Here is a 7,820-nt window from a genome sequence, read left to right on the forward strand (position 1 = left end):
TCATGGGTTGGGGGTCGTCTACATGCAATGTCTACATGCATTGGACGACTTCGATTGCTGGTATCTCGGTTGGAAGATCCGAGTGAATCTAAATAAAACTCAGGCGATAGAATTGGGGATACGTAATGTTTCTCTTGACACGAGGGTAACGATCTCAGACAGGGAGATCGAATGATAGTCCCGAGTCAAAGACCTGGGTCTTTCGATAGACCGTCGACTCACCTGAGTACACCACATCATCAAGAGCAAAGTTAAAACGAGGACAGCCAAACTCTATTCTCTGATAAATCGAAAATCTAAGCTCAACCTTAAAAATAAGGTTTTATTGTACAATATGATGTCTAAAACTGATATTATGTATGCTTCAGGCGTTTGGGGACAAATTGCTCCGACTAATCTTTCCACTATAAAGATATTACAAAATAAGATCCCACGGATGCTGGTGAATGCTCTATGGTTCGTGCGGAATGAAGCCATCCGCAGAGATTTGAAGCTGTTTACTATACTTTGCATCCATGCTCATCTAATTCAAATTGTTTTTATAATAATATAAACTTTGAAAACATCAGCGAATTTGAAATTTCGTATTTCCGCAACAACATGGATTTATGTCTAACGAATCCACCACAACAAATTTCATTGTATTGACTCAAAATATCAGTGATGTTTTGGAAAATCGTGGTCAAGTTGATGTGATATATATTGATTTTACAAAAGCATTTGATCGATCACATGATCCTTCTACAAAAACTCCACAAAGTTGGTGTCCATAATTCAGCAGTTCTTTTCATTAAATCCTAGTAGTAGTTGTCTAAGGCCGCTTGAGGACCTCCCCCAACCATTTGACCTTGTCCTTGAATGACGTCATATGACCTTCAGTTACGTGTCAGATGATATGACCTTGATCATAGGTGTCGACCTTGAGATTTGAGTCTGTTCCTCAATATGTGACCTTGAAGTTTGGTCTTGAAAGATACCTCATGATCTTGCATTATGCACGTTCAATATGACCATGCGGTTCGACCTTGAGATTTATTCTTGCTCAATACGTGACCTCGATGTTTGACCTTGTATGATGTCACATCATAGGTTCTCGAGGCATGGCCCTGGACTTGTGCTTTGACCTTGAGATATAACTGTCATCGATGCATAACCTTGAACCCCTCCCTCTTTTCGAGAATGATTTTCTATATAAGCTTAGTGTATCATATATTCTCACTCAGTTCAGACTACCTAACGTAATTGAATAGTTAGTGAGTATTTGTTGAGTGTTGACGACAGCAGCTAGTATTTACCAATCCAAAAAGTGAACATCATCATCACAAAGGTGAACATAGTTTATATTTTTGAACCGTAATTTCACTATATTTATGAATATGGATAATTTGAAATTTGACATTGAAAAAATCAATTTTGCTATAATTCAACAAAGTGAAGCTTTAGAGCAAAAACCTATAACCACCCTGGTTATTGATAGAGAATATAAAATAGAAAAAATGTCAATGTATTCCACACGATATGGTAAATCCATTCAAGTAGTTCTATTGGATGAGGAAAGTAATACTCCTTTTAAAGCATGGCTTCCAAAACGTGTCACAGAGCAATTCACAGAAGACTTCATTCGTGAAGTGAATTCATCCAAAGCCAAATTCACACTTACTTATATGGGTCAAAGTTCACAGGACTATCCTGGTGCTAAAACCCGATCATTGATGAAATTCAATGTTTTGGATTGAAAGTTTTGAGAGTATAACTACAATCTTTTTTTTTTTGTAAATAGTGAAAATATGGTAGAATAATATAAAATATGTATCAACTTGCTCATTTCATAGACATAGTCGAATTTCACGTGAGTATTTTAATTTTTTCACAATATAATTACCAAACTAATGAATGCAATTGGTGTATTTTCAGAGCTCTCCATCCTATAAATATGTGGATGCAATATTCAGCGCAAGAGTGGCCAAAAGCAGTGGATTTGGATTCTGCCATAAGAAAAATGGCTTGGGAATTGGCTGATCTAAGTTTTGACGCTCTACATTCATCAAATTATGATTTGAGTGTATGTTATGATGCTGAGGAGGTGCGAAAACTTCTGGAGCTTAGTGAGAAGTATGAACTCGGTGTGGCATTGTGTCATAAATATTCGTATGGAAGCAGAAATTTGGACGAGTTCTGTGAGCTGATAATTGAAGCAGACTTAAAACAATTCCTTTACGATATATGCACCTACCTACCGCAGAATATCATAGAGAAATATCAATTGGAACCACGGAGTCCCAACCCACAACTGGAAGAATCCTTACATGATGGTGTTTAGAATATTTTAAATGTGTTGTATATGTGATAATCAAATTATGTTTCAATTTATATCCATCTATATATAATTGTTTGATGAATAAAAGGCAGGAAATAATTATTGAGTGTTTTAATATCGAATATTTCATGGTGAATTACATGTCAATCTTATTACAATCCAGTCTGAACAGAACCATTAAGAGCATTATAAGATAAAACAGCATCGTGGAGGATTAGTGCATATACTTTGGTGTTCGCTGGAAACTTCACCTTGCGTGTTTCGAATTCAATTTTGATGTCGACAGTGGATGACTTCATAGCTTCAGGTTGATGGGAGCAGTCGATGATGAATAGTGGGTTGTTACGAAAGCTGCCAATATCCATCATCGGTTCACTCATAGCTTTATCATAGTAGCTGCGTTGGAAGTTTTCATATGCATAATAGGCTGATGAGTCTAACTTCTTGTCGAAATCCAGATTCCAACGCTCATATGGGTATACTTCAGAGTTCAGAGATAGTCGAATATTATTAATATTCACATGTATGAATTTCGTTACATCTTTTGATATATTTTCGGAATGGTCGGTGTTTTGAAAGCCGATGATGATGTATCGAGGTCTTTCAAGACTGTTGGTCGTCTTCACGGCCCATATATCTGAGGATGTGTCACGAAGTGTGGGTAATTCATAAAGGTCCCACATACGATAAGCCACCTTCACGTTAGCATTATTACCATTTTTATTGATGCGATTCAATAACTTCAGTTTCTGTCGATCTTCCGGCATAATGTGTCTGATTCTCCATTCTATTTTATTGATTTCCAAATCTGCATCGACTTCCCCAATAAATGAATTTTTGAATGATCGTGCTATAATCAAAATGAGCTCCTGTTTTACATTCAGTATCCCCTTATTGTAATCTTCAGCAAAACCCATGAGATACTTCAAGGGTAATTTACCGCTGAATACATTGCTGACAGAATCCAATATATCTTGTTTATTCACATCAAGACCCCATCCTATCGGTAGTAGCGAATTTGCATGTGTTTGTCCAAATGATATCATCGTTTTCATTGTGGTAGTTATGCCGGGTTTTCGAACAACGGCCACTTGCTCTCCACCCATTTCATAGCGAATTTCGTCGAAGAGGAAGGCGAGGGCGTTATTGGATAGGTAGCACTGCTTCGTGGCATCAGATGGTGTGAACTTCCCCTCGATATATATGTAACTATCTGCAATATCGAGTATAAGATCTTGAAAATTGATTGGAATTCTTATTTCATCTGAATTTTTGTAATATGGTGAACCATACGGCTTATATGTATGCTCATGAAGGCTAATGAGGGAATGGTCGAACAGGGGCTCTTCGAACACCTCCAGTTTATCGCTTGTGGTAATGGTCGCCATGTTATTACTATTTTTTATATCGCACCTTCAAGCCAATAGATTTGAGGAAGTTTAAACTACTAGCGCTCAGCCTATATCTTGATCGTTCGGCGGGCATACGTGGAATGAATCGACTTTTAGATTTTTTCTTCTTTAAATGTACATGATTATAGTCTCCACCAAATGCATTACGCTGATTCAACTGCTGCCGCTGCTGCAATCGCTGGATATTGAAGCACAACCCCATTTTTTAGAAACAATTATGGTGAAATCTATAGCTTTATCAATTATTGACATCTGCTCAGCGTTAGGAAATGATAAATAATGAGTTAAAATTTAGTCAACTCCTGCTTTATACTGATTTTTTCACAGATTATCATCGCTCACCATCTTTTTTGCTCAATTGTTTGAATGCTTATCGAGGGTTGTTTTATTATATCAGATTGCATCGATTTGATATCCTTTTCCATATGTTCACATTTTTTTACAATTTCCACTAATTTCAGCCCAAGCGTAATGAGATCTTCCCTGACTGATGCGGAATATTTTTCTACTCCATCTAATCTCAAATTGATTTCATCAATATCAGAATCTAATTCTCCTCTGATCTTCGAGATGTAAAAACCAACATATTCCCAATTAACACAATCCGTACTCTCTTTAGGCTCGGCTATATTTTTCAATCGTTTATTTTCCATATCAAAGTTTCCATCGGAAGTCAATTCAAAACCAACTCCAGGTTTTCCTCGCAAAACATTATTTGAAACTGCCTTACTTCTGCGACCAAACTTGTCGATGCTTGCTCCACTCATTTTTGTGATACACTTATGACGGTCGTCGATGTTGTGAATCAACATATGAGAAATGATGATCGTTATAGCCTAATCAATTCCAATTTAACTATTATTTTTTCACCATTGAAATTGATTAGATTACCATTATCATCCAATATGCGTAAAGTGATATTGTCGAGGTACTTACGACCGCCAGGCTGTATTGGCATATAAATAATATTTTGCGGTTCCTTGGTGAGTTTGTAACCGGGCTCTACATCAATATCAAATTCAAAGATGCTATGGATTTCATCACCATTTGAATATGCTCCAGCTGTGACATTACAATCCACACGAATAATTCTCACCTTATTGATATTTACGGGCAATGTTGATTCATGAGTTTCATCGATGCCAAACACATCGGCTTCGAACCCTAAAAGTTCGGCAATAGTGTTTTCATGTTTGAGATGGATGTAATATTTCGACCTCATTTCACATTTCAGAGTGTTGTTGTTTGCGTGTAGGAGAAATACTCCATCGATATTCTCCTCAGCTCCATTCTCCAATTGCATTTCTTTGGATTTGATGAATTTTTGAATCACCTTATTGATTTCATCAATTTCATATGCTCCAGGTGGAATTTTTATAATGATAGGAGGTGAGTTAGCTTCTTTAGAATAGGCGATAACATTATTTTTCACATCCACATTGAATATGGAGTTGTAGGAATAGAAACCGTGTAAGCCCAGACCATAATTAGCGCCACTATCCAATTCGATGGGTGGGTAGAAGTTGGCGCTCAACTCGCTAGAGTGCCCCGACAATGAAAACGTGCGTGACATGACTGATAAATTTTCATTGACTCATGTCTTTTTATTGCTGACAGCAGAAATTGTGGAGTAATCGTCGTTTTTTAGGTGGTCTGTCCAGATGATCCATCCCATTATGTGTGACTACATTCACATCATTCACTTTACAATAACAACAGAAAATTTTTCTTGTAGGTGGTCCATCATTCACATCGGAATTATTGCTGCTACCGCTGGAATTATTCTGATGGTCTTCGCAGTACTGATACTTCAAGACATCAATATCATTTTGTAGATTTTGTGGTAACTTATCCCATACAGATGCAATTTCATGCGATGCACACCCAATCAACACCTCTTTCGGCATATCAGCGAGTTGTTCTTTACTCATTTTTCGTAAAGTGCGTACTCTGGAATATGCGATCAATGAATGACTCATCCTCTTGATACTTTCCCTGTCCTGCGCTGGTGTTATCTCCATGTCTTGCTCTGTAGAAATTCCAAACACAAATGACCACACCATACTGTGTTGAATTGTTGTTTACGCTCATAGTTATATGTGATAATATTGATAGGATTTGAACCCCTATAAAAATAGTGAATCAATTATTTTGGAGGGGGTAAATCACCGAAACTATCAAAATATTTCACTGAAGTGTCACATTTTCTGTATGCTACCCAATGTGTCCCTTGACCATGTCGACTATCCAAATTTACTACGGCAGATTCATATCGGAGTGGTCCCGATTTTGGCAAATCGTCACGCATATATACCCCCCGAAAATATGGAATCATCATTTTCTCAGCATGATAGTTGAGGTCGATGTTGGAGAGAGCTCTTTGAGGTAGCAAATCTATGAGTTTTTTGAAATTTGAGGTTTCAAATAGACCCCTAATCCTTTACGGTAAGGCTTCACGTAGAAACCGCTTCCTCGTTTACCTAGAGCGATTGCCTCCATGTTTTTATTATGTCGATTTGCCTCACTCAATTGCTCCCTACTCGCTTTCGCTGCTTGTACTGCTTTTGTTATGCCAGCTGTAGCACCGGCTAAACTACCTAGCGCCGATAAACCAGCAAAAATTGGAATGAGTGGTAGTATTCCACCAATTTTAGGAATTGGTATGATTCGCGGTGTGCGAATTTTCTTTTTCCCACCCGCAGCCCTCGTATATTTGCGTGCTGCTTTCAGTGCAATTTCAGCTGCTCTTTTAGAATTTTTGACAACAAATTCACTTCCGCCCGCTTTGTGTAGAACATCACGCACTTTCTTAACGATTCCAGAACCAAAAGCTATTACCTTAGAGTCTTTCAATAGTTTTTTTGATTTTTTTTTCTTGGTAGGACCTTTTTTTTTCTGTATCCGTGACTGCTTGGATGGTGACTCGCAACCCATACCAAATCGCCGTTTCCCCTTCATTATATTCGTAATCAGCCAAGCGGCTCCTTTCTCTCCAATAGATGCGTCTTTTGCCTTAAATCGATTCCAAGCACTTTCTGCAAGCTCCTGATCTGCTCTGTGTCTAGCTGAAAGATTGTTAGGATTTTGTGAATATGCGATATCGTGTTTTCGACATTCAGAATCCAGTTGATTGACACCCGGATCACCTCTCGCCAATCTTTTCTGCAATTTGGTGCCAGGGCCGCAATACTGATAGCCAGGTAAGTGTAATTCGAAAGGTAGATTATTGATGAGGGAATTGACCAATCCCCTACCAGCTTTATTTGAATGCCACTCAGGAGATCTACATCGGCTCATAACCCCCATTTAAATAAAGGAATCGATATGGAGACCTGCTTATATAGTCTCCAACTGTCATACAATGCGCATACTGAAGCAGAAGCTCCAATTTTCCATCGATAATTTCGATGAAAAAGTGGGTGGCGGATCGGAAAGCGGTGTGAAACAGCGTCATGGATCCTTACTTCCACTATCCATTCGCGGTCTGATTATCGGACCTTCCAATTGCGGCAAGACAAATGTTATGATTTCTCTACTGACTCACCCTCTAGGATTACGATTTGCAAATGTTTATCTTTATTCAAAGTCCCTTTATCAACCCAAATATGAGTATTTACGTGAAGTATTAGCTCCAATTGAAGGGTTGGGATTTTACACTTTCACCAATAATGCAGCTGAAATAGTAGAGCCTTCAGATGCCAGAACCGATTCAATATTCATTTTCGATGATGTGATGTGTGAGAAACAGGATGTTATACGATCATATTTCAGTATGGGTCGTCATAAAAATGTGGATTGCTTCTATCTAGCCCAAACATATTCACGAGTCCCGAAACAATTGATTCGAGATAATGCAAATTTTATTGTGCTGTTCAAACAAGATGATATGAATCTCAATCATATTTTTTCTGACCACGTGTCACCAGATGTGACATACAAGCAATTTAAAGATATGTGTGCGAGATGTTGGGTGGATAAATATGGATTTTTAGTAATTGATAAGGATCGAGAAGTGCAAGATGGACGTTATCGAAAAGGATTTGATGCTTTCATATATCCTTGACGTTCTTGAAACAATTGAATCATTCGAG

Source organism: Leptinotarsa decemlineata, unplaced genomic scaffold, assembly GCF_025532065.1.
Source record: "Leptinotarsa decemlineata unplaced genomic scaffold, Ldec_3_MD MMD2_tig00000035_RagTag_RagTag, whole genome shotgun sequence".
Lineage (NCBI taxonomy): Eukaryota > Metazoa > Arthropoda > Insecta > Coleoptera > Chrysomelidae > Leptinotarsa > Leptinotarsa decemlineata.